This window comes from Podarcis filfolensis (assembly GCF_964270895.1).
Source record: "Podarcis filfolensis genome assembly, chromosome: 10".
NCBI classification, from domain to species: domain Eukaryota; kingdom Metazoa; phylum Chordata; class Lepidosauria; order Squamata; family Lacertidae; genus Podarcis; species Podarcis filfolensis.
This window is the reverse complement of record NC_139612.1, coordinates 316,409-341,345: the sequence shown is the minus strand read 5'-3', so window position 1 is coordinate 341,345 and position 24,937 is coordinate 316,409. Positions and strand designations below refer to the sequence as shown.

At 43.9% G+C, this 24,937-nt stretch overlaps 1 long non-coding RNA gene across 2 annotated transcripts; it reads right to left on the bottom strand.

Annotated features, from left to right (window-relative positions):
- Positions 1-18,082: 18,082 nt before the first annotated feature.
- LOC310744261 lies at positions 18,083-24,306 on the bottom strand. Of its 2 annotated transcripts, none has more exons than XR_014539466.1 (2): positions 23,890-24,306; positions 18,083-18,264 (listed from the first exon to the last, which is right to left on the bottom strand). It is a non-coding gene; the product is annotated as an uncharacterized lncRNA (long non-coding RNA). The 2 variants fall into 2 exon arrangements; XR_014539467.1 differs by lacking the exon at positions 23,890-24,306 and adding an exon at positions 23,704-23,844.
- Between the last annotated feature and the right edge of the window lie 631 nt (positions 24,307-24,937).

Below are 24,937 nucleotides of genomic sequence, written 5' to 3'. Positions count from 1 at the left end.
AATTGTCATTCTCCAGTGGTATGACTTTACCCCTGATGGTGCACTCTTCCATTGTGTCTTGAAACAGACGGATGCCAACAAGGTCTGCTTTTTTCAGCTGTCCAGGAATACAGATGCAAAAGGGGAATCATATTGTGACAAATTTCAGAGGAGAGGTCTCAGTCTATTGCAGTAAAATCAACAAGGAATCCTGTGGCACCTTTATTCTTTGGTAGAATAAGCTTTCCTGAGCTAGAGTCTGCTTCAGCATCACATGCATCTGTCTTCAAGGAGCAGGGCCACTTCAAGACATTCTGCTGCCTGAGGCACAGGGCAAGATGACACACCCACACCGCTGCCCCATTTGAAGCACAGAAGCTGGATCTTACTTTAACACAGGCTATGAGACAGCTACTCCACCATACCTGAGGGCAGCTGACTACTTTAGGGGATGTGGGACAGGCTGTGTGGCACACAAGACCTGTTGGACCACGTCAATAGTCCATCTAGTCCAGTATCCTGTTCTCATAGTGGCCAACCAGATGCCTGCTGATATTCTGCAAGCTGGACCCAAGGACAACACCAATCTCTCCTGCTGCAGTTTCCAGCAACTGGTATTCAGAAGCATACCAATTACTTTTGCTGTATTCAGTTATAGGGACGTGGGTGGCACTGTGGTCTAAACCACTAAGCCTCTTGGGCTTAAAGTCAGCAGTTCAAATCCACACGGTGGTGGTGAGCTCCTGTCACTTTGTCCCAGCTTCTGTCAACCTAGCAGTTCGAAAGCCCACCAGCACAAGTAGATAAATAGGTACCACTTCAGTGAGAAAGTAAACTGCATTTCTGTGGCTTAGTTATGCTGGCCACATGACCTGGAAAACTGTCTGTGGACAAAGTCTGGCTTCTTCTGCCTGAAAAGTGAGACGAGCACCACACCCCATGGTTGCCTTTAACTGTACGTTCCCTGACAGTAACCATCCAAGGGTCCTTTACCTTTACCACTCAGTTATGGAGACAGAACATAGCCATCATATCCTTATCCTCCATGAATTTTTCTAATCCTTTTAATGCATCCAACTGGTGGCCATCAATGCTTCCTGTGGCAGCAGGTTCCATCGCTTAACTCTGTGCTACGTGGAGAAGTACTTTCTTTTGTCTGTCCTGAATTTTCCATTGCTCAGCTTCATTGAATATCCATGAGTTATATAGAAGAGGTAGAAATGCTATCCACTTTTTCCATATCACTTTCACCATAGCATAATGTTATAGCCTTTTATCACTAAATTTGTTGTTGTTGTTGTTGTTTAGTCATTTAGTTGTGTCTGACTCTTCATGACTGAAATATACTCTGAGTCGAGTGTGGATTTCATGTTCTTTATTCAGCTCATAGTAGCGAGGAAAGGAAGTTCCCCCATAATGTCTGCTTTATATACATTATTTACACAATGGGCCGCACGTGATTGGCTAATTCCGGGATTCTCCTGTAGGGCAATCAGGTTGCGGATTCACTTCCACCTGGAGCTGGACTGGGCGGCGCCTGTGGACAAATCAGACTGCTGCATTCTGAATCCTATTGTTCTAAGACCAATCAGACTGCTGCATTCTGAATCCTATTGTTCTAGGACCAATCAGACTGCTGCATTTTGGATCCTATTCATAACAGTGACCCATGGACCAGAGCACACCAGGCACTCGACATAGTTCAGAGCTTCTCTGAGTTATTCAAGCCTCTTCGCAACAACAAGGCGATCACTAAATTAAAAAGCCCCAAATGCTATAACTTATCTTCACAGGGGAGTTATAAAGGCATACAAAGCTTCAGCAACAGCTCAATACTTGGGCCTGATTTGCCCAAGGCAGCTCCCACCCTTTGCTTAATGGTACAGCCGACAGTTAAGGAACTACAACACTCTTTGCTGTTATTCCTCAGTGGATCAGCAAACAAATGAGGGAAATGTGTAAAGAAAGCAATGCATGATTTTTTTAAGTCAGCTATTTTTTAAAAACAAAATGTTCATTTTAAGATGATTGCTTCCCACCTGTTATCCAAGGAAATCAGGGCAGTGACCATGGTTTTTCTCCCTGCCTCTTTTATCCTCACAACAATTCTGTAAGGTAGGTTAGGCTAAGATATAGTGACTGCTCCCAGCTAATCCAGTGAGCTTCATAGCTGAAGGGCCATTTTCCTAGTTCAACATACTAAACACTACACAAAGGGTGCTCCCCTGCAGGCCATTTTGACAGCTGGCAGAGCCACATACCTGTCAATCAACTGACTCCAGTCTTTCCTTTATTCTTTTTCAGACAAGCTTGAACTCAATGCAGGCTGCAGAGGAAGATTCCTGCTGGAACACAGGTTTGCTCTCAGCACCAATCAGCAAGCCCCTGCTTTTGGCAGGGATCAGCTGCACTAGGGATTTTTCAGTTGGAAGCTCTCTAGTGCAGTTGATACCAAAAATAATTATTGTCAGCGCTGACAGTGAGCCTTGCTTACTAAGGAATGATCCACTATAAGACTCTCAATTGTTCCTTTACAGCCATATTTTTACCTGCTCTTAACTTGATGCGATAGGATGCCAGGTGTGAGACAGGTAGGTGTGGCTTGGGGGAAATGGCCACAGTGGCCAAATTACAACCCCTGCTGGGCCTAACACAGCCCAGGTGCCAGATGTTCCCCATGTCTGCACTTCACAAAACTGGGAAAATAGAAAAGAGGTTGTACAGGATTTGCAGGGTGGGTGGGCTGCAACTGCTATGATTTGTGCAAAGTAGTTTCAAACCCATTAATTATCCTAGATTCCTGATCAAAGATTGAAAGTAGCAGGTAGCCTTATATTTCGTCTCTCACTTATTCTGAAACTGTCTTATTGGCTTCCCAATGGCACACTTGCCATCTGCTCTGCACTGTTTGCAAGTTATTTATTACTATGTTTGAGTTTAAGGAAATACAACAAGTGACTAGAAAGAGAACCCACACAAGTGACGCTGACACAAAACCCCACACATACACTAAGTAGAAGAATAGAAGCATTGCCCCCCCTTTCCAGCTATTTTCTTCCTAGCCTAACACTGTATGCAACATTAATGACTTGCAACAAATGAAAATGATCTGTAGAAAACACAACTTGAAAAAAGAGACAATGCATGTGTTTTTGTAAACTAAGAAATCTTTAATAAAAATATTTAAAGAAGAAGAAGTGTGGTAATGAGGAAGGTAGTCAGAAGTGCTGGCCAGCTGACCTGTGATTTACTGCTGCCATCACATACCAGGTGGCTCACATGAGACAACAGCATGCAGGGTAAATGAATGCACCTCAGGAATGGCAAGTGGTCCTGAGTCTGTAGGCCATGCTAAGTTCACCCCCTCCTTGGTCTGTTCCAAGTACCAACTGACTGCAAGAGCAGGAGGAAGCATCCATGGTGGACAGCGGAAGACCAGGCTTCTCACTCTCTGCTGCCACTGCTACACATGAGCTGAGACTTCATTCTGCCTAGCTGGTTCCCAGTCTATGGGAAGACAGGGGTGCAGAGGTGTTTTTGCAAAGGGTACCATTTAGCAAGGTCTAAGGGTGGGGGTAGGTAGCATTGGTGAGTGAAGTGAGAAGGTGTGCAGCTAGAGGCGGAGATAGAAACTCTCACATATACACCCTACCTGCCAAGTTAATGCTTCCTAAATCATAAAAAGTAAATTAATTAAATTAAGTATTTTGTAAATTAATATTGCAAATATACTAAGTAAAAAGAAACATAATCAGCTCACATTAACAATAAAAATAATCCATCAATCCCAACTTAAACCTATCTATTAATATATACAATATGTCCAAACAGATAAATGAGATTGACATTTATAAGATATACATTCTGAGCTAGTTAGTGCAATTTAGAAGTGCACAGATTTGTTAAAACCCACATGAAGTTTTTGGGCCACATATACTGCCTTACATTTGGCTGGCATGCAGTGATATAGCCAAGTAGTTTTCAGATATTTAACTTCCCAGGAACATCTTTTGTATTCACATCTGCCACAGAACCCCTGTGCATTGCAAAGGATTCTGGGGCAGCTGCCATGGACAATGCAAAAGGCCTCTGCGCTACATGGACAAATTGTCTGAACTGGTGAAAGGCAGCACTGCAGAGGATTCTGGGACATGTTTACACAGTACGCAAGGGACAGTCTGGTTTTCAATATCATCTGTTGCAAATTAACAGTGTTTCCTAGTATACACTCAGAAATTCTTCTCTAGTTATCGCACAGGAAGATCAGCAGTAGTGGTTTTTCAGCTTTTCTTTTTAATTAAAGAACTATGATAAGCTTGCAGCATTACTCAGAAACTAGTTCAAAACATCTGACATTTATTTGATGGTTAGTGTGAAATAATATTTAATATTAGAATTTGATAGTAAACATAATGACATTTTTAAAATTTCACATTATTTCCTAGATAACATTCAGTGACTGATGGCAATTGTAGAGTGCGGAGAAGCATACATGAATCCCTCTGGATCAAAAAATGAGCATCTAGGAGAAACCTTGAATCGGGAATGTGTTGCTTCTGAATATTGTTCATGCAGTTTGAAAAATGAATGTTACTTTACTCTGAGGCAAAAACCAATTAGCTGCATCCTGGATAAAGCTAAGCAGCTTAGTATCAAGACTGTAAAGTAGAATCACTGCTTCAGACTTATAATTAATCTAGGAGGAAGTAGCATAATACATTGGGCATTTCCTCATATTGGCCATGCTACTGATTAAAGCTAGTATATAAATTTAATAAATAATAATAAAATTGGAGTATCACCACAGCTCCACTGTCATGTTCTGGGGGAAATAGTCCACATGTTTTGAGCTGCAAGGAACTTTAAAGGAACCCAGAACTTCTTTCTTATGTATTCTCGGGTAATTTAAAATATAGCAAAAATACTACATTACAGTCCAGTACATTTTGAGACTGTCAGTCAGGTCATATATCCACAGCAGTGACCAGATGCTGCAACTCTCCAACCATTTGACTTCACCCCTCAAGGCACACTCTTCTATTGTCTTCCAAGACAGATGGATGCCAACAACAACAACCACCTTTTGAGAATGATGTTACTTTTCTGCTTATTCTAACTAGGATTATGCGTGGAAGGGACCACCCTGAGACCTCCGAACTGCCCTGAGACCAGGTATAGGGTGGTGTATAAACTGAATAAAAAATAATAATGATAACTGTATTTTACCATGAATGTAAATTCTTTTTAGACATTTTTGATGCTATCAAAATAAAACCACAAAACTTTCCATAAACTATTTAACAATTTAGCCATCTTCATATGTTTCAGCATTTTCACAAGTTTCCAAAACCCAAAGGGACCTGCCCCAATCTGAAAGATTTATAACATTTTCAACGCAAACTGCGATCAAAAGATGAAGGCATATAGGAAACAATAACTGTAGGGTGGGGGGAGCCTAGAGGCCTTCAAATTGTTGATATGTTAATAAGATTTAGGCCACCCAATTGAAGATCACAAATGGGAAGGTATCTGGACTACTCCCCCCTCAAAACCATCTCTGCTCTCTTACAGGAGGCCTCACTTAAGCTCATTCTCTGATGGCACTGGATGCCAGTCAAGTTATGGAATGTCTACTGCTATTTGACCATTCATGGTGACAAATAGGTCCAAGAAAGTGCCCAGGACTTCCATGGTGTCCTATGGATAAAAACATAGAAATGGCCATTTGACCATTCATGGTGACAAATAGGTCCAAGAAAGTGCCCCGTACTTCCATGGTGTCCTGTGGATAAAAAGATAGGAATGAGAGCTAGAGCTGTCTATCATCAGCATACTTGTGGGATGTGAAACACAGAGCAGTCAAGTACAACATCCCTAGAGTGGACATAAAAAGGGGGGGGTGTCTGGACCAGCCAGTCGGAACTTCCTGTTTCCTCCTAGGCTGGGACAGACTTCCTCTACATGTGACCAGAGGTGGGCGTGGCCTCACCTGTGCAGGTAACAAAAGCATATGACTAGCCGCCATCTCTCTCTCTTTGACTACATTCGTCAAAGAAGCAACATCTGCTTAGCCTAAGATGCTCTGAGGACAAAGGAGCTGTCTCCTTATGGGATAGTTTCCAGGTATATTACTTTTGTAACTTAAGTACCTTTTGGGATCCATCTGTGAACAGGATGAGTGAATGAGTAAACTCTTTATACTTTTATAGAAGACTGTGTTGTGTCTATTTCTTTTATGAGGGACTAAAGGGGAAATTACTAGGAAACTTATTTTAGAGGCTTTAGCGAGCAAACACACCCACTGTGCAATTTTAAAAAGGGGAATGATACGCTGCTAAATTGTAGAACTTGCTAATACAAGTTGGAAAGGATATAATCAAACAATATATCCTCTCCTGCATCCCTGAACATTCCCACAATACTAGTGGCACGTCAGTCCAAATCTCTCCCATTGATTTCATGAGTAAACATGCATAGGAGTCTGCCGTTGTTTGCACATAGGCAAACAAGCATACCACTGATCTCTATACATTTCCCTCCATTAGACAACCAGGGGCTTCCAGCGCAAGGAAACCCTACTTTCTGAAACACAGAAAGTCACCAAAAATAGCAAAATGAATGGATTTATTTGGTTCCAAAAGTAATAGAATTGTGATCCAATGATGGAATGAATGGAGCAAGGAGGCCATAATATTCAAGATGTACTGACACATACACAAGATCCCCCTCCCAAACTGCCCAGACTAGGTGTTATCAGAAGGAAATGAGACTCAGGAAGAACAAATGGAGATGCCAAGGGAGGCCTTCCTTACAAAAGAATACAGTGGTACCTTGGGTTACATATGCTTCAGGTTACAGACTCCGCTAACCCAGAAATAGTGCTTCAGGTTAAGAACTTTGCTTCAGGATGAGAACAGAAATTGTTCTCCCGCAGCGCGGCAGCAGCAGGAGGCCCCATTAGCTAAAGTGGTGCTTCAGGTTAAGAACAGTTTCAGGTTAAGTATGGACCTCTGGAAGGAATTAAGTACTTAACCCGAGGTACCACTGTATGTAGATCTTTTCACATATGTGAAATGGGTTATTGAACCATACTTGATTGACACAGGCATGTCTGGCTCTCAGGTTTCTGCCTGACACAACACCTTTTCTGAGACATATCTATGATGTCTTCATGATGCATACTGAGATGTATTATGGGAAAGTTTGGGGAACTTTTAAAAACAATGTAACCATTGTTCTTGACTTCTTGCTGCTACATCTTTGTGGTAGTTGGAAGTTTCTGGCTGAAGTCTTTTGCTTGTGACCCCTGATCTGAACCTGTGGGATTTGGGACTAGCTGGCTCAAAAGAGTGCCCCCACCGGTTCCCTGGAACACTGCAATTAGTAATTTTATTTCCCAGTGACATCACTCCGTCACTGGCTGCTACTGATATAAGCAGGAAAACAATGGTGTGATCCGAGGTCTGCTGTAACATGTTGTTTGGCCCAGAGTTGTCACACCAAATGATAATTAGGTAGCTGGAATGGAAAAACAGAGCAGGGGGGAACCTAGATGTAAATCACCCAGGCGTGGTATCACATTGTTTAATCAGTTATTTGTTTGTCATCTGAGTACAAGTAGTGCTTATCCTGGTTAACAAGACTAGGGCTTTATACTAAAAACAGGAGGGCAAGATGTTAAGTAATTCAGTTGTGCAGTAAGGAAAGCACATTATGTTCAGACAAGGCTGTATAATGTTCTCCATCTCCATTTAATATTTGAGTTGTAGAAAGGTGTCTGGTTGTACAGCAACAAGTGTGTAATAAAACATGGCTGCTTCCTCAGTTCCCTTTATTTCATTGTTAATGTTTAACATTCAGAAACAAATGTACTGGTTACTTTCTCTACAAAGGAAGTCCATTTGTATTTGAATCCTGCTGTTCATCCTGTGGAGAGGACATGTTCTGATATTATAGATCTGGTCAATTTTTTAGCACTAGCCTAAGGACTAAAGAGAAAGAGGGAAAGAACTGAAAATCCAAAAGTGAGCTACATTTGCTCAGGTTACATTCAGGTGACTCACAAAAAACACAGCAGATATAAGCTGAGATATAAGCTCTCCCTATATGCAATTGCATTGGTGGATTTAAGGGGGAAAGTGGCAAATGGTGAATGAAGTGATCCGCTGTGGCAAGCTGGTAGGAGACTGGTCCAGTCACCCTGGTAACAGCAGCAGGGATCCAGGCAGGGCCATGCCCATAGTTCCAGATATAGACAGGGTCATCCAGGATGAAGGACCCGGAGGCCGTTGGAGCCTCCTGGCCAGGAGGCCAATCAGATGCAAGATGGAGCCGATCCAGGTGGAGCCGATCTAGGAACGATACCAACTTCTGGTTCATGAGGAGTTCTGCTGGGCTACAGCCTGTGGCAGTGCAGGGAACGATGTGCTGCTGCAGCAGGAAATCCACTAGGCACTGGTTCCAGTTCCCCTGGGTAATGCGGGTGAGGGATTCCTTGGTGGTCCTCACCATTCTCTCAGCCTGTCCATTCACTGATGGGTGGAATGGTGCTGCCATGACATGCTGGATTAGGTTGCCGGTCAGGAACTTCTGGAACTTGGCTGACATGAACTGTGCTCCATTATTGGACACAATGATGTCTGACATGCCATGTGTGGTGAAGACCTGCCGCAGGGCCTGGATGACGACCCGGGAGGTCATTGCTGAGACTGGCACCACCTCGAGCCACTTTGAGAAAGAGTCCACAATGATCAGGAATGTCTAACCTTGGAATGGGCCAGCAAAATCAATGTGGAGTCTTGACCACGGTGTGCATGTCATCTCCCACTGTTGAATCGGGGCCTGGGGTATGGCTGGTTGGGATTCTTGACAGGTCTGGCAGTGCTGGACCCATTCTTCCACTGCTGCAATACCTGGCCACCAAACGTAGTTCCGGGCCAGAGCTTTCATGCAGAAAAGGAGCCTCCAGCACTCTGGTGCGCAGCTTAGCAGGGATTACAACCCGGTTTCCCCACAGCAGGCATCCCTTGTGGACTGACAGTTCATGTTGCAGGAAGACAAATGGGGAGAATTCTGCATCAAGGCGACCCGCTGGCCACCCCCTCCACACCCAGTTAAGAACACAGGAGATGGTGTGATCCTTTGCCGAGTACGTGGTGACATCTGTGGCATAGAGCGGCGGATGGGGCAGAGTCTCCAGCAGCATCACACCATGGGTTGGTGTCAATGGCAGGCAATGGCAGGCAGCTTAGGGCATCTGCATGGCCCAGTTTCTTACCAGTACGGTGGTGCAGCATGTAGTCATATGCATTAAGAAAGATGGACCACCTTAGCATCCTCAGGGACAGGATCTGGGGTGTCTGATGATCATGAGCGAAAAGGCCCAGCAGAGGTTTGTGGTCAGTCACGATCATGAAGTGGCAGCTGTAGATGTAGTCATGGAACTTCTTCACTCCTGCCATGCTAGGCCAGGGCCTCCTTGTCAATCTGGGCGTAATTGCATTCCATAGATGACAAGGTCCTGGAGTAGAATGCAATGGGGGCCTCCCGCCCATCTGGCAACTGGTGGCCGAGGACTGCACCGATTCCATACGGGGAAGCATCACAGGCAAGTACAACGGGCTTGGTCTCATCAAAATTGGTAAGGACACTGTCAGAGGAGAGGAGGTTTGACAGCATTGAAAGCAGCGTCCTGAGTGTGGCCCCAGTTCCAAGGGGCTTTCTTGTCCAATAGCCAGTGCAGGGGCTCCGTTAATGCTGCCTTGTGTGGAATAAAGGAGTGGAAGAAGTTCAGGAAGGACTGCAGCTCTTGTTTCGACCATGGAGTGCTTTAGATGGCCTTGACCTTTGCCGGTTTGGGGTGGATGCCGTCAGCATCAATCAGGAACACGTGGAACTCGACCTTGGGCACCCCCAGCTGGCATTTTTCTTTCTTTACCTTAAGGCCAGCCAGCGTCTTGGAAATGGCGCAGGACCTCTTGAAGAGGCAAGCTCTGCCTTGGACTCCCCTGTGATGAGGACATCATCGAAATAAGGAATGATGCCCGGGAGGTCTTTCAGGACATCTTCCATGAGGTTTTAGAAGAGACATGGGGCCACACTGACACCAAACTGTAGTCTCTTGATGCGGAAAGCATGGGTCATGATTGTCTGTGCCTCAGAGGTAGCCTCGTCGACTGGGAGTTGCTGGTATGCCTGGGCCAAGTTGAGCTTTGCAAAGACTTTTCTGCCGGCCAGCGATGCAAGGAGATGACTCACAACTGGAACAGGATATGCATGCTGCTGTACTTGCATTCAGCGCAGATCCTCACATCCCTGTTTGCTTTAAGGGGAGTGACAATTGGGGTCTCCCATTGAGTGTACGGGACTGGCTCGAGGACCCTTGTTCGATGGGGCGATCCAGCTCTGCATCAATCTTCGGTTTCAGGGTGAATGGCACCCGCAGAGCCTTCAAGCGAATTTGTACAACATCCAGGTTGAGACTCAGTGCAACTGGTGGGCCCTTGTACCACCCCAGCGCCCCATCAAACTCCAGTGACATGGATGCCCAGCGCATTGAACCAGTCGAGGCCAAGAAGGCTGGTGCAGTGGCCTTCGACAACCACCAGCTGCAGAGGTCCGCTAAAACGCTTGAACTGGACTGTGAATGTCACAGTGCCCCAAACAGGCACACACTTCCCCTGGAAGTCTGTCAGGGAAACCTCAAACAGTTGTAGGCTGGGTTTTCTTCCTTTCTGGCAGATGTGACAGTACGTCTCCGCAGAAATAATTGAGAGCGCTGACCCAGAATCAACCTCCATTTTGCATGGGACGCCCTGGATGGTCACAGTCACTCAAATCTTCTCACAGGGTCGGCTGCTGCACACTCCAAATAGACATGGCAGCTGGCCTCTGTGTGCAGGCACAGTTCGAGATGGTGTGGCATTCTTCCACACGTGGAGTCCCACGGTGACCCTCCCCAGTCCCTAATGTAGGACACTGGGGGTTGCACTGGGGGTTGTCCCACTGCTCCTTCGTTTGGCAGGCACATGCAATATGGCCGGTCTTCCCACATGCCCAACACTGGGCATCGCGGAAGCGGCATGATTGGCGTTCATGCAGGCCCCCACAACTGGTGCAAGGCACCCCTGCACCTCCCTGTTGGCCAAAATGCTTAGACAACCTGAGGCACAGTCTCAGGACCTACTTGTCTTCCTCACTGTCCACAATCTCCTCAGAATGCACAGCCTTGGCCTTCCATGCCATGGGTGGGCTGCATGCTTGGTGAATCTCTCTCATTGTTTTGTCAGCTGTCTCTGCTGTCAGGTCAGGTCCTTCTTGTAGCTTCTCATTCCTCAGGCCACACACAAGACAGTCACGGAGCATTAGTTCCAGGTCACTGAAGTTGCAGTGGTGGGCGGCCTGCCACAAAGCCGCAACAAAGGCCGCAATGGATTCACCATTCGCCTGGTATCATTTGTAGAAGGCATGCAGGCAGGCAATCTCTGATGGCTGGGGAGTGAAGTGGGTCCTCAGCTTCAGAATGATTGCATCAAACGTTGTATCACTTAGCTGGAGCCACTAGAGCCTGGGAAATCTCAAATGCCACCGGCCCACACACACTGAACTGCGTAACCCACTTCAGTTCGGGGTCAGTCAACCTATTGGCTACGAGGAGTCCCATTTCCCTGGAACCATTGTGTTAAATTCCTCAGTGTGGCCCTGGGTGGCCATGACATTTGTTCTGTGTGATCTGCCTTATGGCTACAGTCAGTGATTTCAGCTCAGCTGAGGCGACAGTTCCCCAGCAGTGATTTCAGCTTGTAGAAGCTAGCCAAGGCTGCATACCTAGCCTAGCATCCCATCCTCGTCACCAGTGAAGTGTAGGTGGGTCCCCACGAGGCAAGACACAGCGATAACAGCAAGAACCTTTATTGAACTACATAACTGAGAAATAGGGGCAAAGCAACTGCTTACATACACTCCTGAAAGCCTGGGCCACTCCCACTCCCAACGTGATTGGCTATCTAAACTTCCCAAAACCACCAGAATGCCTATATTAGGCAAATCCAATTTTTAAAAGATGTAAACGTAATAGGCCATATAGTAACAATTGCAAAGCTATTTACTCAGCCCAGTCAGCCTTTCACGAGAACCACTGTCTAATGCTGTCCTTTCTAGCCAAGAAGTATACCAGGCCTCTACAGGGTAAACTCTTCATGGCCTTCATGAATCTGATTCCATCCCCAGATAACAGCTATGGTCCAAATTAAATCTGATATTGCAGGACAAACGACTCCTCTTTCTTATAAAAGCCCTGTACAATGGAACCAAACTGCAGGTCCGATGCAGTCGGCAGGGAAAGTTATCAAACAGTATGAAGCTGACTAGGGGGGTGAGACAGGGATGCATTCTGGCCCCCACATTGTTTTGCCTATCCTTAAGCGACCTAGAAGCGAGCCTAATGGACTCAGATGGACACCTTCCAAAAATAGGAATGAGAAGGACCCTCTTGTTATATGCAGATGATGCGGCCATCATTTCACGTTCCAGACCAGGTTTGAAATATCTGCTGAGGAAGTTTTCTGATTACTGTTTTGGAAATGGCTTATCCATTAATTACAAAAAATCAAAAATTTTAGTATTCGAAAGCTTCTCCCAATTTAAATGGGTGCTGGATGGCCATAACCTTGAAAAGATTAAATGCTCCAGCTATCTAGGGCTCACTTTCCATCAATCAAGATCTTGGAAGCACCACTGGCAAACCTCCCTTCAAAAGGCGGAGATCACAAAGCTAGCCATACTCAGATTCTTTTTCACAAAGGGTGGCAAGTATGTTCCAGCAGCCTTAAGGGTTTTCAATGCAAAATCTGTTTCCCAACTCCTGTACGCTGCAAATGTCTGGCATAATGGGAACTTGCCTAAGCTAGACGGCTTTCAGGCAAAATTTCTACGATCTCTGCTTAAGGTACCAAACTGTGTCCCCAACTCCATACTTTTGTTAGAAGCTGGTCAATGCTCAATTTCAACTAAAGCATGGTGGGGTGCCCTAAAACATTGGCTCAGGATTGTAGTGTTTGATCTAGGAAGGGTTTTTATCAGCACCTGACCAATGAGGAGTTTGTCAGCAATTGGCAGAAAACAATGGCTAGAAAAGACACCTCTATTGGTCTGTCTCTCTCTCTCTCTCTCTCTCTCTCTCTCTCTCTCTCTCACACACACATACACACACACACACACACCGCAACTCTATTACCTGGGTTATGAAGGTGCCCTAAAGACGTTAAAGCAAAGAGTATGGGATAATACACACAGTGACTTGCGATCCCGATCACATGCAGTCTGTAGTCTGTTGGCAGTAGGAGTACAATATGGGCATGTCTTTAAGTTAACACCTTACATTAAAAACCTGACAGTACCAAATTACCGAAGGCTATTCACCAAACTAAATGTTTTTCCTTCTGCAGTGTTGGATGGCAGGTTGAGAGGAGTTCCCTACCAGGACAGACTTTGCTCGTGTGCCCAAGACATCGATTCTATAGAACGTATTTTGCTGCACTGTGCGAAATACGAGCAAGCCAGGACTGAACTTGCTGGTACCTTTCCCGGGAAAATCAGAGGCTCACTATGTCAGGTTCCTATTGGAAGACTGGACAAACGCTAGAACATTAGCAGTGGCAAAGTTTTTATCGGTGGTTGCAAGAACGCATGATCCCTATCTTTAAGTCTGAACAAAATGCTTGTTTAACCTGGTGGTAGGCTGTCTGAATTGTGTACAGTGGACGCTCGGGCTGCGCACGTGATCCATGTGGGATGCACGTTCGCAACCCGCAGTGGCTCGTCTGCACACGCGCGGGTTGCAATTTGGCGCTTCTGCGCATGCACAACTGCCGAAACTCGGAAGTAACCTGTTCCGGTACTTCCGGGTTTCGGCGGGTCTGTAACCCAAAAAGATGCAACCTGAAGTATCTGTAACCTGAGGTATGACTGTATTGTTTTGTAATGATTTGTTGCGTCTCTGGACCGTAATAAAGATTGATGATGATTTACTCAAAACTACTTTTGAAAAATTAGATACCGCTTCTTATAATGCCAAAATCAACATTGTGACATAATATATTAAAATGTAGATTTCAGTCAAGCTTGCAAAAATATATCATCTGCCCGATAATAAATGCTGGAAATGTAAAGAAAATGAAGGTACATTCTTTCACCTTTGGTGGACGTGCCCAAAGATTAAGGCTTTCTGGGAGATGATCTATAATGAAATGAAAAAGGTATTTAAATATACCTTCCTGAAGAAACCAGAGGCCTTTCTCCTGGGCATAGTCGGCCAATTGGTGCCAAAGAAGGACAGAACTTTCTTTATGTACGCAACAACAGCAGCAAGAATACTTATTGCAAAGTATTGGAAGACACAAATTTTACCCACCCTGGAAGAGTAGCAGATGAAGGTGATGGACTATATGGAATTGGCGGAAATGACTGGCAGAATCCGAGACCAGGGAGAAGAGTTGGTGGAAGAAGATTGGAAGAAATTTAAAGACTATTTGCAGAAATATTGTAAAATTAATGAATGTTAAAATGACGCTGGATTGAAATTAAGTGGCATTAGCAACAAGGTTAATAAGAATATGCAATAATGGATTGACAATGGATGAAATTATATAGGTATAATATGTTAAGATATAGAGTTAAGATAAATGAAAAAGGGTAAGGATTTGCTGAATTGATTATGTAAATGGGAATACAAAAAGGGGAGGTGTGAGGAGGTTAAGGAAATAAGCAAATGAGCTTAAAGATTTCAAAAAATGCATTTGTTTTTAATTTTTTCCTATCTATTTGTTTTTTGTTTTTTGTTGTTTTTTTGTTGTATTTTTCCTTATTTTTTTCTTTTTTCTGCTCTCTTTTTAATCTGTAAACTTCTGTTTTTTGTAAAACCTTAATAAATATTTTATAATAAAATAAAATAAAATGTAGCTTTCCGGTTGACCACCAAGTCCAGTATGTACAAAACACAAGTCCTATATTGTCAGCACCATAGTACATTCTTTTCTAATTTCTTCATCTTCTCTTGTATTTTGCTGTCTGTCCTATTGCTTAGAATAGCGGCGTGAAATAATCTTCTAAGTGTCTAATGAAGATGATTGGGCAGGCAAACAAAAGAACTTGGCACTGATGGAAACTGGCACAGGCAGACAAGACAAGGATTCCTGGATATTTCCCTGTTTCGCCCGAGGGGGCTTCATCAGCTGTGCATGGTTCTAAATCATATAAACATAGACACTTTGTAATATAATAGCTACACAAATTCCAAAGTAACATACAAAGATATAAAAAATGTACATACCGGTACTATATATAATAGCTAGATGAAGCTTATTCATAATGGATTCTCAGTCATGGTGACCCAATAGGCAACAAGTGCAGATAATTCATGTTAATTCAGTCTTAAAGGAACATTGTTCAGTGACATACTACAAACAGTAAATAGTTACAACAGGCATACTATATGGTCATAAAGGTTTTTCCAATATATAACTGAAGAAAACAACTATAATCTAATTCAGTGTTTAACCATAAAGGATGAAGCGTATTCCATAGGAAAATAAACCTACTTTCTTTCTGTTGTAGAACCTTCCTTGCTTGATCTAGAGGCCCCTGGTAAGCCTAAAGAACGAAAAATGTTAGATCATCTTCAGTATGTGATTCCTGAATGAAGTGCTGTACCAAAGGTGCATCTACGTTTTTGTTTCTGATCCTACTGCGATGCTCTGATATCCTGGTCCTGATAGGTCTTATGATTTGCCCAACATACAGTAAGCCACAAGGGCACTTAATTATATAAACAACCCGTGCTGTGGCACACATGACTGTATGGTAAAGTTGAAGCCTTCACTATTCTTTTACTAGTAATGCAAACCTACATGTGGTACAATGTCCACATTTGAAAAAAGCCTGTTGTCAAGGTCTGCTGTGTAGATGTGTGTTTTAAGTCAGTGTGTACTAACATATCCCTAAGTGATCTAGTACATTGTTTGGCGAGGCAGGGAAAGACTTCACAGCCAGGAATGTCTTTCAGAATATACCAATGGCGTCTTATTGTTTTTTCAATTTTGGCTGTCATGTAGTTGTACTCAAAGGAAACATAAATCCTCCTATGACTCTTGTTGGTATCAGAGCGGGTTTTTAAAAGTGTTGACCTATCTTGCATTGTAGTTCTCTGCATTGCAGCAGAGACTACTGTGCATGCGATATTGATTTTGGCATTATAAGAAGCTGTATCTAATTTTTGAAAAGTAGTTTCGAGTAAATAGCTTTGCAATTGTTACTATATGGCCTATTACGTTTACGTATCTAAACTTCCAAGCTGCAACTCAGAGTTCAAGGGCCAATGGCAGTGGCCCAAATCCTGAAACGTTCTGTGATTGGACATCATTTATCAAATCAGAACACAGGAGCTCAGAATCCTTAGTCCAGACTCAAGCTCAGGCAAAGACAGATCACTGAATACATAACAGTGAAAATATATTATTCCTTTCCACTTGGGATAATCTTGCCATAAATGCCCAAAACTAGCTTGACTAAGGAGTGGTGGAGAGGTATACTTCTGAATATTCAATAATTCCATAACATTTGCAGTATCAGATTGAGGTCTGCTGCTTCACATCAACAAGCTGAGTGGATTTACTCCATGACTTTATACTTTCCTTAATGGTAAATATTAAGTAGGGTAGACAAATTGCAACATTGAGCTATTGTAGTTCCCATGCCAATATTGTAGTTCCCCATTTAAAATTCCTTCTTGTTCCATGTCAGTGGAGGCTTGTCCTTAAGGGGGACTGGGGCACTGCTCCACCAAGCTCAATTGCTTCTCGGCTGTCCTCCAACAGCCTGCTTCTTTCTTACATCCTCTCTAGGGTTGGCATGAGCAGTGAGCTCTTTCCTCCTCAGTCTCAGGGCTGCCTTTGCAGAACTCAACGAGGGGAGAGGGGCATGCCCCCACATGTCCAGGGGAGGAGAGGGGCAGGGAAGCTGCTGCTCAGGCTCCTTGAGTGCGCCAGGTCAGACGTGACCCGGAGGCGGAGCTGCTGCTGTGACTGGGAGCGAGGTGCACTATGGCCACCCACCCTCCTGCTCTCTTCCCCGGGTCAGGCCTGACCTAAGGACAGAGCTGTGGCCAGCAGAAGCACAGCAGCTTAGGTCAGCTCCTTCTCACACGGAGCCAGGCACCAATGAGGGAGCCTGCTGTGGGGGCACCTGTTTGTGCCCCCTGACACAATTGTGCCCAGGGTCAAAAATTTGTGCCCCCACGGCCTACATATGCTACACTTCTGGGTGTGGACAAAACCACAATTACTGTAGTTGGCTCCATCCATGGGCGTAGCCAGGGTTTTTGTTACTGGGGGCAGGCCTTTTGTTAGGGGGTGCAGAACCTCAGATAGCTATGTATTTTAATTTATTTTTATTTATTTGGCCCCCTCTTGGCTACACCCATGGCTCCATCTATCATAACATTTCGGAAATGCCCTGACCCACCCACCCACACTGATGTTGATTTTCTGAGATATCAGGCGCTCAAGCACAAGTCATACATAAAGAATCACTGCTGTTTCTTTTTGTGTAGCCTGTTTAGACTGGAAATTTGCCTCAGTTTTTTATTCTCTAAGGAAGGTTCTATAAAGTGCAGGATAATGTAGTAGCTCACAGCATGGCAGGATGATCCCAAGAAGCTCAGTTAGTTGGGGACATGGGCATAGCCAGGGGGTGAAGCGGCCACCCCTAAATCAAGTAAATAAATAAAAATACAGAGAGTCTGATATTCCAGGTGCAATCACACTTCTTGCTTAGAGCAGCCTCCTATTCATTTATTTCTTGTTGAAAGATAAAGAAGTGTTTTGTAGAAACTAGCAACAACCTTATATATCAAGAAGACACATGTAGTTCATAGTAACTGTTTTTCAGGGCAGTTTGTCTAGTAACAAAAGCAACTGTTGCTATGAACACTGACTAGTCACTAGAATAATAAGATGAAAGCTGGAGGTGGGGTTTGGGGTGGGGTTAGTCTTTCTTTAAACAAACATGTAAGTATGGATGCCAAGAAGAAGAAGAAGTAAGACAAGCGTTTCTGTGGGGGAGGGAGTTTATTGACTGCTCAGATATAAGACTCACAACATCATTTTATAACCAAAGAAAGTGCCTTTATGTGACCATTAAAACAAATCAACTGGAATTATATTCACAGAAAGCCTTTAGCAGAATCATTTCCTGTCCTCGGAATCCAGCTGGAAGTGTTGGGCGAGCCGACTGCATAATCAAAAAGGCCAGTAAGTTACTGTGAGACAAACAGAGGAAGCTGTGTTCCTTTTCAAATCTGTCTGTCAACAGTCACACACACCAAGCAAAAGCCACCCATAACAGACATTTTCCTTGATAAATGGGAGAACTGTCTGATAACCAACAACCATATAATTTTATCCAGTAGTATTAGTTTGATCTGACGGAAACTGCACATTTCCCGAGAAGCACTGAAAGAACGCTTTATTTAACTACAAACCCCCAAATCTGGGATCCCATCAAAACTGATGTTTGGCAAAAGTTTTGCAGCAAAACCCCCACATTTTGTAATACCCCACAGAGTAATTGATACATCAAACCGGGGTTCATAATTAATATCCAAAACCCAACATTGTCTGATTCAATCCAAACTGGTGCCAAAGTCTGGCAAAAATTTTGTAGCATTTTGCAGCACCCCACAAACCAAGTAACTGACAGGGGTCATGAGGTCACCCAAAAACCCAACGTCGTCTGATTCACTCCAAATCAGGGCCAAAGTCTGGCAAAATGTTTGCAGTAAAAACCACACATTTTGCAGTGCCCCACAAATGGAGTGGTTCCTAGCACATCAGGAGGAAGAGTCCAGACAACCAAAAGTGGATAAATAGGTTGTATTTATTAAATATAACAACTTGAGGATCAGCAAATCTAGTCAGATTCGACCAATGTAACCAAATCAAATTAAGTCTGGGCAGGTGTGCTTGTTCACCTCTACCCACAAACACACAAGAGCTCAAATAGAGCTCTTTGCAGATCCTCAAGAAACATATCACAACCCAACTCAGAACGATGCATACCACCAGGTCTATACAACTGTGGGGCACAGAACATAATTCTGCCATGAGGGATAAAAGCACCCACATTCTCAAACACAAACATCGTTGTAGAATGATTAGCTTTATGTCTTCCCCATCCACCTTCTTAGGAAGGCTGCCCCCACTCCATAAGCACCTCTACAACACTGCAAACCAAACTATCATAGAATCATAGAATCATAGAGTTGGAAGAGACCACAAGGGCCATCGAGTCCAACCCCCTGCCAAGCAGGAAACACCATCAGAGCACTCCTGACATATGGTTGTCAAGCCTCTGCTTAAAGACCTCCAAAGAAGGAGACTCCACCACACTCCTTGGCAGCAAATTCCACTGTCGAACAGCTCTTACTGTCAGGAAGTTCTTCCTAATGTTTAGGTGGAATCTTCTTTCTTGTAGTTTGGATCCATTGCTCCGTGTCCGCTTCTCTGGAGCAGCAGAAAACAACCTTTCTCCCTCCTCTATGTGACATCCTTTTATATATTTGAACATGGCTATCATATCACCCCTTGACCTCCTCTTCTCCAGGCTAAACATGCCCAGCTCCCTTAGCCGTTCCTCATAAGGCATCGTTTCCAGGCCTTTGACCATTTTGGTTGCCCTCCTCTGGACACGTTCCAGTTTGTCAGTGTCCTTCTTGAACTGTGGTGCCCAGAACTGGACACAGTACTCCAGGTGAGGTCTGACCAGAGCAGAATACAGTGGCACTATTACTTCCCTTGATCTAGATGCTATACTCCTATTGATGCAGCCCAGAATTGCATTGGCTTTTTTAGCTGCCGCGTCACACTGTTGGCTCATGTCAAGTTTGCGGTCAACCAAGACTCCTAGATCCTTTTCACATGTACTGCTCTCAAGCCAGGTGTCACCCATCTTGTATTTGTGCCTCTCATTTTTTTTGCCCAAGTGCAATACTTTACATTTCTCCCTGTTAAAATTCATCTTGTTTGTTTTGGCCCAGTTCTCTAATCTGTCAAGGTCGTTTTGAAGTGTGATCCTGTCCTCTGGGGTGTTAGCCACCCTTCCCAGTTTGGTGTCATCTGCAAATTTGATCAGGATGCCCTTGAGTCCATCATCCAAGTCATTGATAAAGATGTTGAATAAGACAGAACCCTGTGGCACCCCACTAGTCACTCTTCTCCAGGATGAGGAGGAACCATTGATGAGCACCCTTTGGGTTCGGTCAGTCAGCCAGTTACAAATCCACTGAGTGGTACCATAGTCAAGACCACATTTTACCAGCTTCTTTACAAGAATATCATGGGGCACCTTGTCAAATGCCTTGCTGAAATCAAGGTAGGTTACATTCACTGCGTTCCCTTCATCTACCAGGCTTGTAATTCTGCTCCAAATTCTTCAGGTCGGGCATTGTTTTCTTTATCAGAGAAGACTGAGGCAAAGAAGGCATTGAGGAGTTCAGCCCTTTCTGTGTCCCCTGTTTGCATTTCACCGTCTTCTCCTCTGAGTGACCCCACTGTTTCTTTGTTCTTCCTTTTGCTACGAACATACCCATAAAAGCCTTTTTTGTTGCTTTTAACCTATCTAGCAAGCCTGAGTTCATTCTGTGCTTTAGCTTTTCTGACTTTGTGTCTACACGTGCTGGCTATTTGTTTGAATTCCTCTTTGGTGGTTTCCCCCCTTTTCCATTTTTTGTACACATCCTTTTTTAATCTTAACTCAGTTAAAAGTTCTTTAGATAGCCACCCTGGCTTCTTTAGGCACCTTCCATGTTTCCGTCTCATTGGTATTGCCTCAAGTTGTGCTTTTACTATCTCCCTCTTAACAAACTCCCAGCCATCATGAACTCCCTTTCCTTTTAGTATTACTGTCCATGGGATCTCACCCAGCACTTCCCTAAGTTTTATGAAGTCGGCTTTCTTAAAGTCGAGAAATTGAGTCCTAGTATGCTTGGCTGCTCCTTTCCGCTGTATAGTAAGTTCAGAAGAGCATGATCACTCGCGCCTAATGATCCTTCCACTTCTACCCCACTAACCAGGTCATCAACATTGGTTAGGACCAGATCTAAAATGGCTCTTCCTCTTGTTGCTTCTCCCACTTTCTGGACAATGAAGTTGTCTGCAAGGCCAGTGAGGAATCTGTTTGACCTTATGCTCTTGGCGGAGTTTGACATCCAACAAATATCCGGGTAATTGAAGTCCCCCATTACTACTATCTCCCTTCCTTTTGCATGCTTGGCCATCTGTTCCAGGAAGGCATCATCTATGTCCTCCGTTTGGCTTGGGGGTCTATGATAAGCTCAGGGATGAGGAAGCGCAGCTGATGGAGATATTTAGTGATCTCAACTGAATTTACCTCACCAGATTGTTATCCCCAAGATGGATGACCAGAATATCAGGGCTAGGGTTAGGGCAGGGGATAGGTGGACGTTCAGGGTTAGGGTTAGTGCCTGGATTTTTTTTCATGCTTTTTAAGCTTCTAATTATATTGCTTCATTTTTATGAGACTGGATAATTCCAAAAAGTAAGCAAACTACCTGAAATGTAGCAAAACTAAGAGAAATGTGAAAACCAAAAGTGAGATACCAGAAATCCAACAAAGAAGGATTTCGTGAAAAATGAAAATTGCCAGACAGAGACTTCAATTACCAAATTCATTACCAAATTCACCAGAATCCCAAAACCAATTGAAAAGAAGCAGAAATGTGAGAAGCAGAAGAAATACCACCAGAAACCCCCAACAAGAGGGAAAAAGTAAATTGCGCAGAAGCCCCAAAGCTAGTTAGTTTTGCATGGTGTGGGGGTGATTTCGCTCTTCCCTGAGATGTTTACTGTGTGGGTTTCTTGTGGTTCTATTCAATTGGTTTTCTCATCTTTGGTGGATGTGGTTTGTTTCTGATGTTTCTGGTTCGTTTGTGGGATTATGTTGAATTTGTTTCTTTTGGGGTGGTTTTCGTTTCATGGATTCTTTTATATAAATTACGACTGTGAAATATACTTGGACTCCTGTATGTATTTCATGCTCTTTATTGCCCTCCCCCAAACCTCAGGCTTTTATATACATTATTCACACAATGAGTCCCGTCTGACTGGCTAATTCTGCTTCCCTCCTGGAGCCTGATTGGCCGGCAGGAAAACACCAATCAGTTGTTGCTAGGATCCTACTTGCCTATTTTTCTAGGATCCAAGGTTAGTACATAACAGATTGCTTCATTTCTAGGTTTTTTGGGTTTTGCACCTTTGAGTATATTAATTTTTATGAGATCTGATAATCCCAAGAAAAAAAGGAAAACCACCAGAAATGAAGCAAAACCACCAGAAATGTCTAATGACCATTCCAACAATGAAGTCAACCACTAAAAACACAAAAACCTTTTGAAAAGAAGCAGAAGAAACATGTAAAAGCAACATCAATGGAAACTGACAAAGAAGCCAACCAACCCCAAACAAAGCAGATTCACCAGAAACCCAAGCATTCAAAAGTATTACCACCAGAATGCAAAAAGAAGAAAACTTCTCAAAAGAAGCAATAAAGCAAAAGTCCAAAAAACAAGCCAAAGGAAATGAAGCTAGCCGCAAACGAAGCACATTCACCAGAAACCCAAGACTAAGTGAAAACTAGTATGCTTATGTTGGTTAATTTCTGTTGCTTGAAGTGCTTTTGGACTCCCATAAATTGCATGCTTGTTGAGTTTCTGGTTTTGCTTTTTAAAAATTAGTTTCCAGTTTCTTGTGGCATTGCTTTGTTATTGGTGGCTTTACTGCTTCTTTTTTGTTTTCTGCTGATTTGTTTAATTTGGGGTGGTTTTGCTTGTTTTTTTGCATTTAATTGTTTTGCTTCTTTTACTTTGAATGGTTCTGCGGTTTTGGGTGAGATTGTCTCTTTTCCATTGATTTGGCTTGGCTTTCATGTCTCCTGGTTTTGCCTCATTTTGGGAATATTTCTTGGTTTTTGGGCTTCTGGTGGTATTTCTTCAATTTTATGACATAATCAAGCCAAAACACCAGAAACACAGAAACAAATCATAAAGAAGCAGAGCTACCAGAAATCCAAAGCAAATTAATCAGAAATCCAAACAACCTATGAAGATGATGCAATACCAAAAGAAAGACAAAAGCCAATTAAAAAACTGCTAAATGAACCAACACCACAAGAAACAAAGAAAGTCTCATGACCTACGAAATGAAGCAATAACACAAAACACCACAAAAAGAAGCAAAGTGTTTAGGATTAGGTTTGGGTAAAGGTTAGAGTTACAGTGAGAGTTGGGTTTGAGTTGGATTAGGATTAGGAGTTAGAGTTAGAGTTGGGGTTGAGTTACGGTAAGAGAAGAACAGCAGCAGGAGAAATATAATTTTATTACTTAGGGTTAGGGTTAAATTAGGCTTAGGTTTAGACTGAGGCTTAGGTTTGGGTTAAGGTTAGGGTTAGAGTGAGGATTAGATTTGAGTTAGGGTGAGCATTAGGGTTAAGGTTTGGTATTGGGTTGGATTTGAGTTAGGCTAAGAGAAGAACAGCAGCAGGAGCAATATAATTTTATTATTTATACTCCACCCAAGTCACTTGTGGCCGCTTTCAATAAAAGGTAAAAACATGAGCGCACTCTAAGTGAATGCTCATGAATGTAGAAACTCTTACTTCCCATAGAATTCCCAAAGAAGACCTGGGAATTGTAGCTCTGAGCTTCTTTGCAGAGGGTTGGACTAGATGACCCTTGGGTTCCCCTTCCATCTCTTCTAGGATGCTCCCTGTCTCACTGTCTCACTCACTCACTCACTCACTCACTCACACTCACTCCTCCTCTCCTTTTCATGGCAGTTTCACCTTTTTCTGCACTCCTAGCTCGGAAGGGCGGAAGAGGCTGTGCTGCCGCCATATTGGGCGAGGGCAGGGGTACCGGAAGAAGGTGTCACCGGAGGAGAGGCATGAGCACAGGAAGGGGAGGGAAACGGGCGGAAGAGGCTGTGCGACGTTGGGCCAGCAGAGGCGTGCCAAGCCAGGCTGGCCCTCTCTCTTTCTCCCACCCACTCTCTCTCGACCCCGCTCTCCCCAGGGGGCAGCCCTGCCCCCCGCCTCGTCCTCACCTGCCTTTCTCCCCCAGTGGCCTTCCTCTCGTGCCCCTTGGCGGAGGGATGGTGCGGGTGGGCCGCGGAAGTTTATATACAAGAATATACATACCTAGGTATAGGTGTCCGTTTGTAAATATATAAAAATAAAATGGATATATGTATATGTGTGTGTATATATGCAGTGCTTCTTTTCTAAAGAAAATGATTGGGGGTACTCTCATTTTGACTCAAGAAAATCACCATTTTATAGTTCAAACCGGGAAAAATAAATACAGTAAATGGACAAAAGTACACTCACAAAATGTTTAGGGGTATGCATTCCCCTGCGTCCCCCCAGGAAAAAGCACTGTATATGTTCTACCAAGAGCAGGATTATTTCTGGATCTGGAGCCAATAAGTACGCCAGTGGATGAAGAATAAGCTAAGCAATGCTTTATTTGCATAAGGTTAACAGATAGCAGCAGGCATACAAAACACAAATTATAGCATACCAGAGAGGAGTCACACACAATCTCCCCTTCAGCTTCCTGGAGCTCCAGGTAGAGCAGCGAGAGAGACCCCCGGTCGACAGACGCACAGCATCTGGTACCTCAAAACTCACTGAGCCCCTTCAGCCTACAGCTTTTATAGATAACTTTGATTTGATTGATTGCACCCGGTTAGCAGGCATCACTCATGATCAGCCCGAGACACCCGGTGCGACTAATGCAGAGCAGCTGAGAGTCTCCAACCCAATTCACTGCAATTGGGTATCCTCCCCACTAACCAATCAGCAGTTAGAGCACAGGGGACCCCAGAAAACT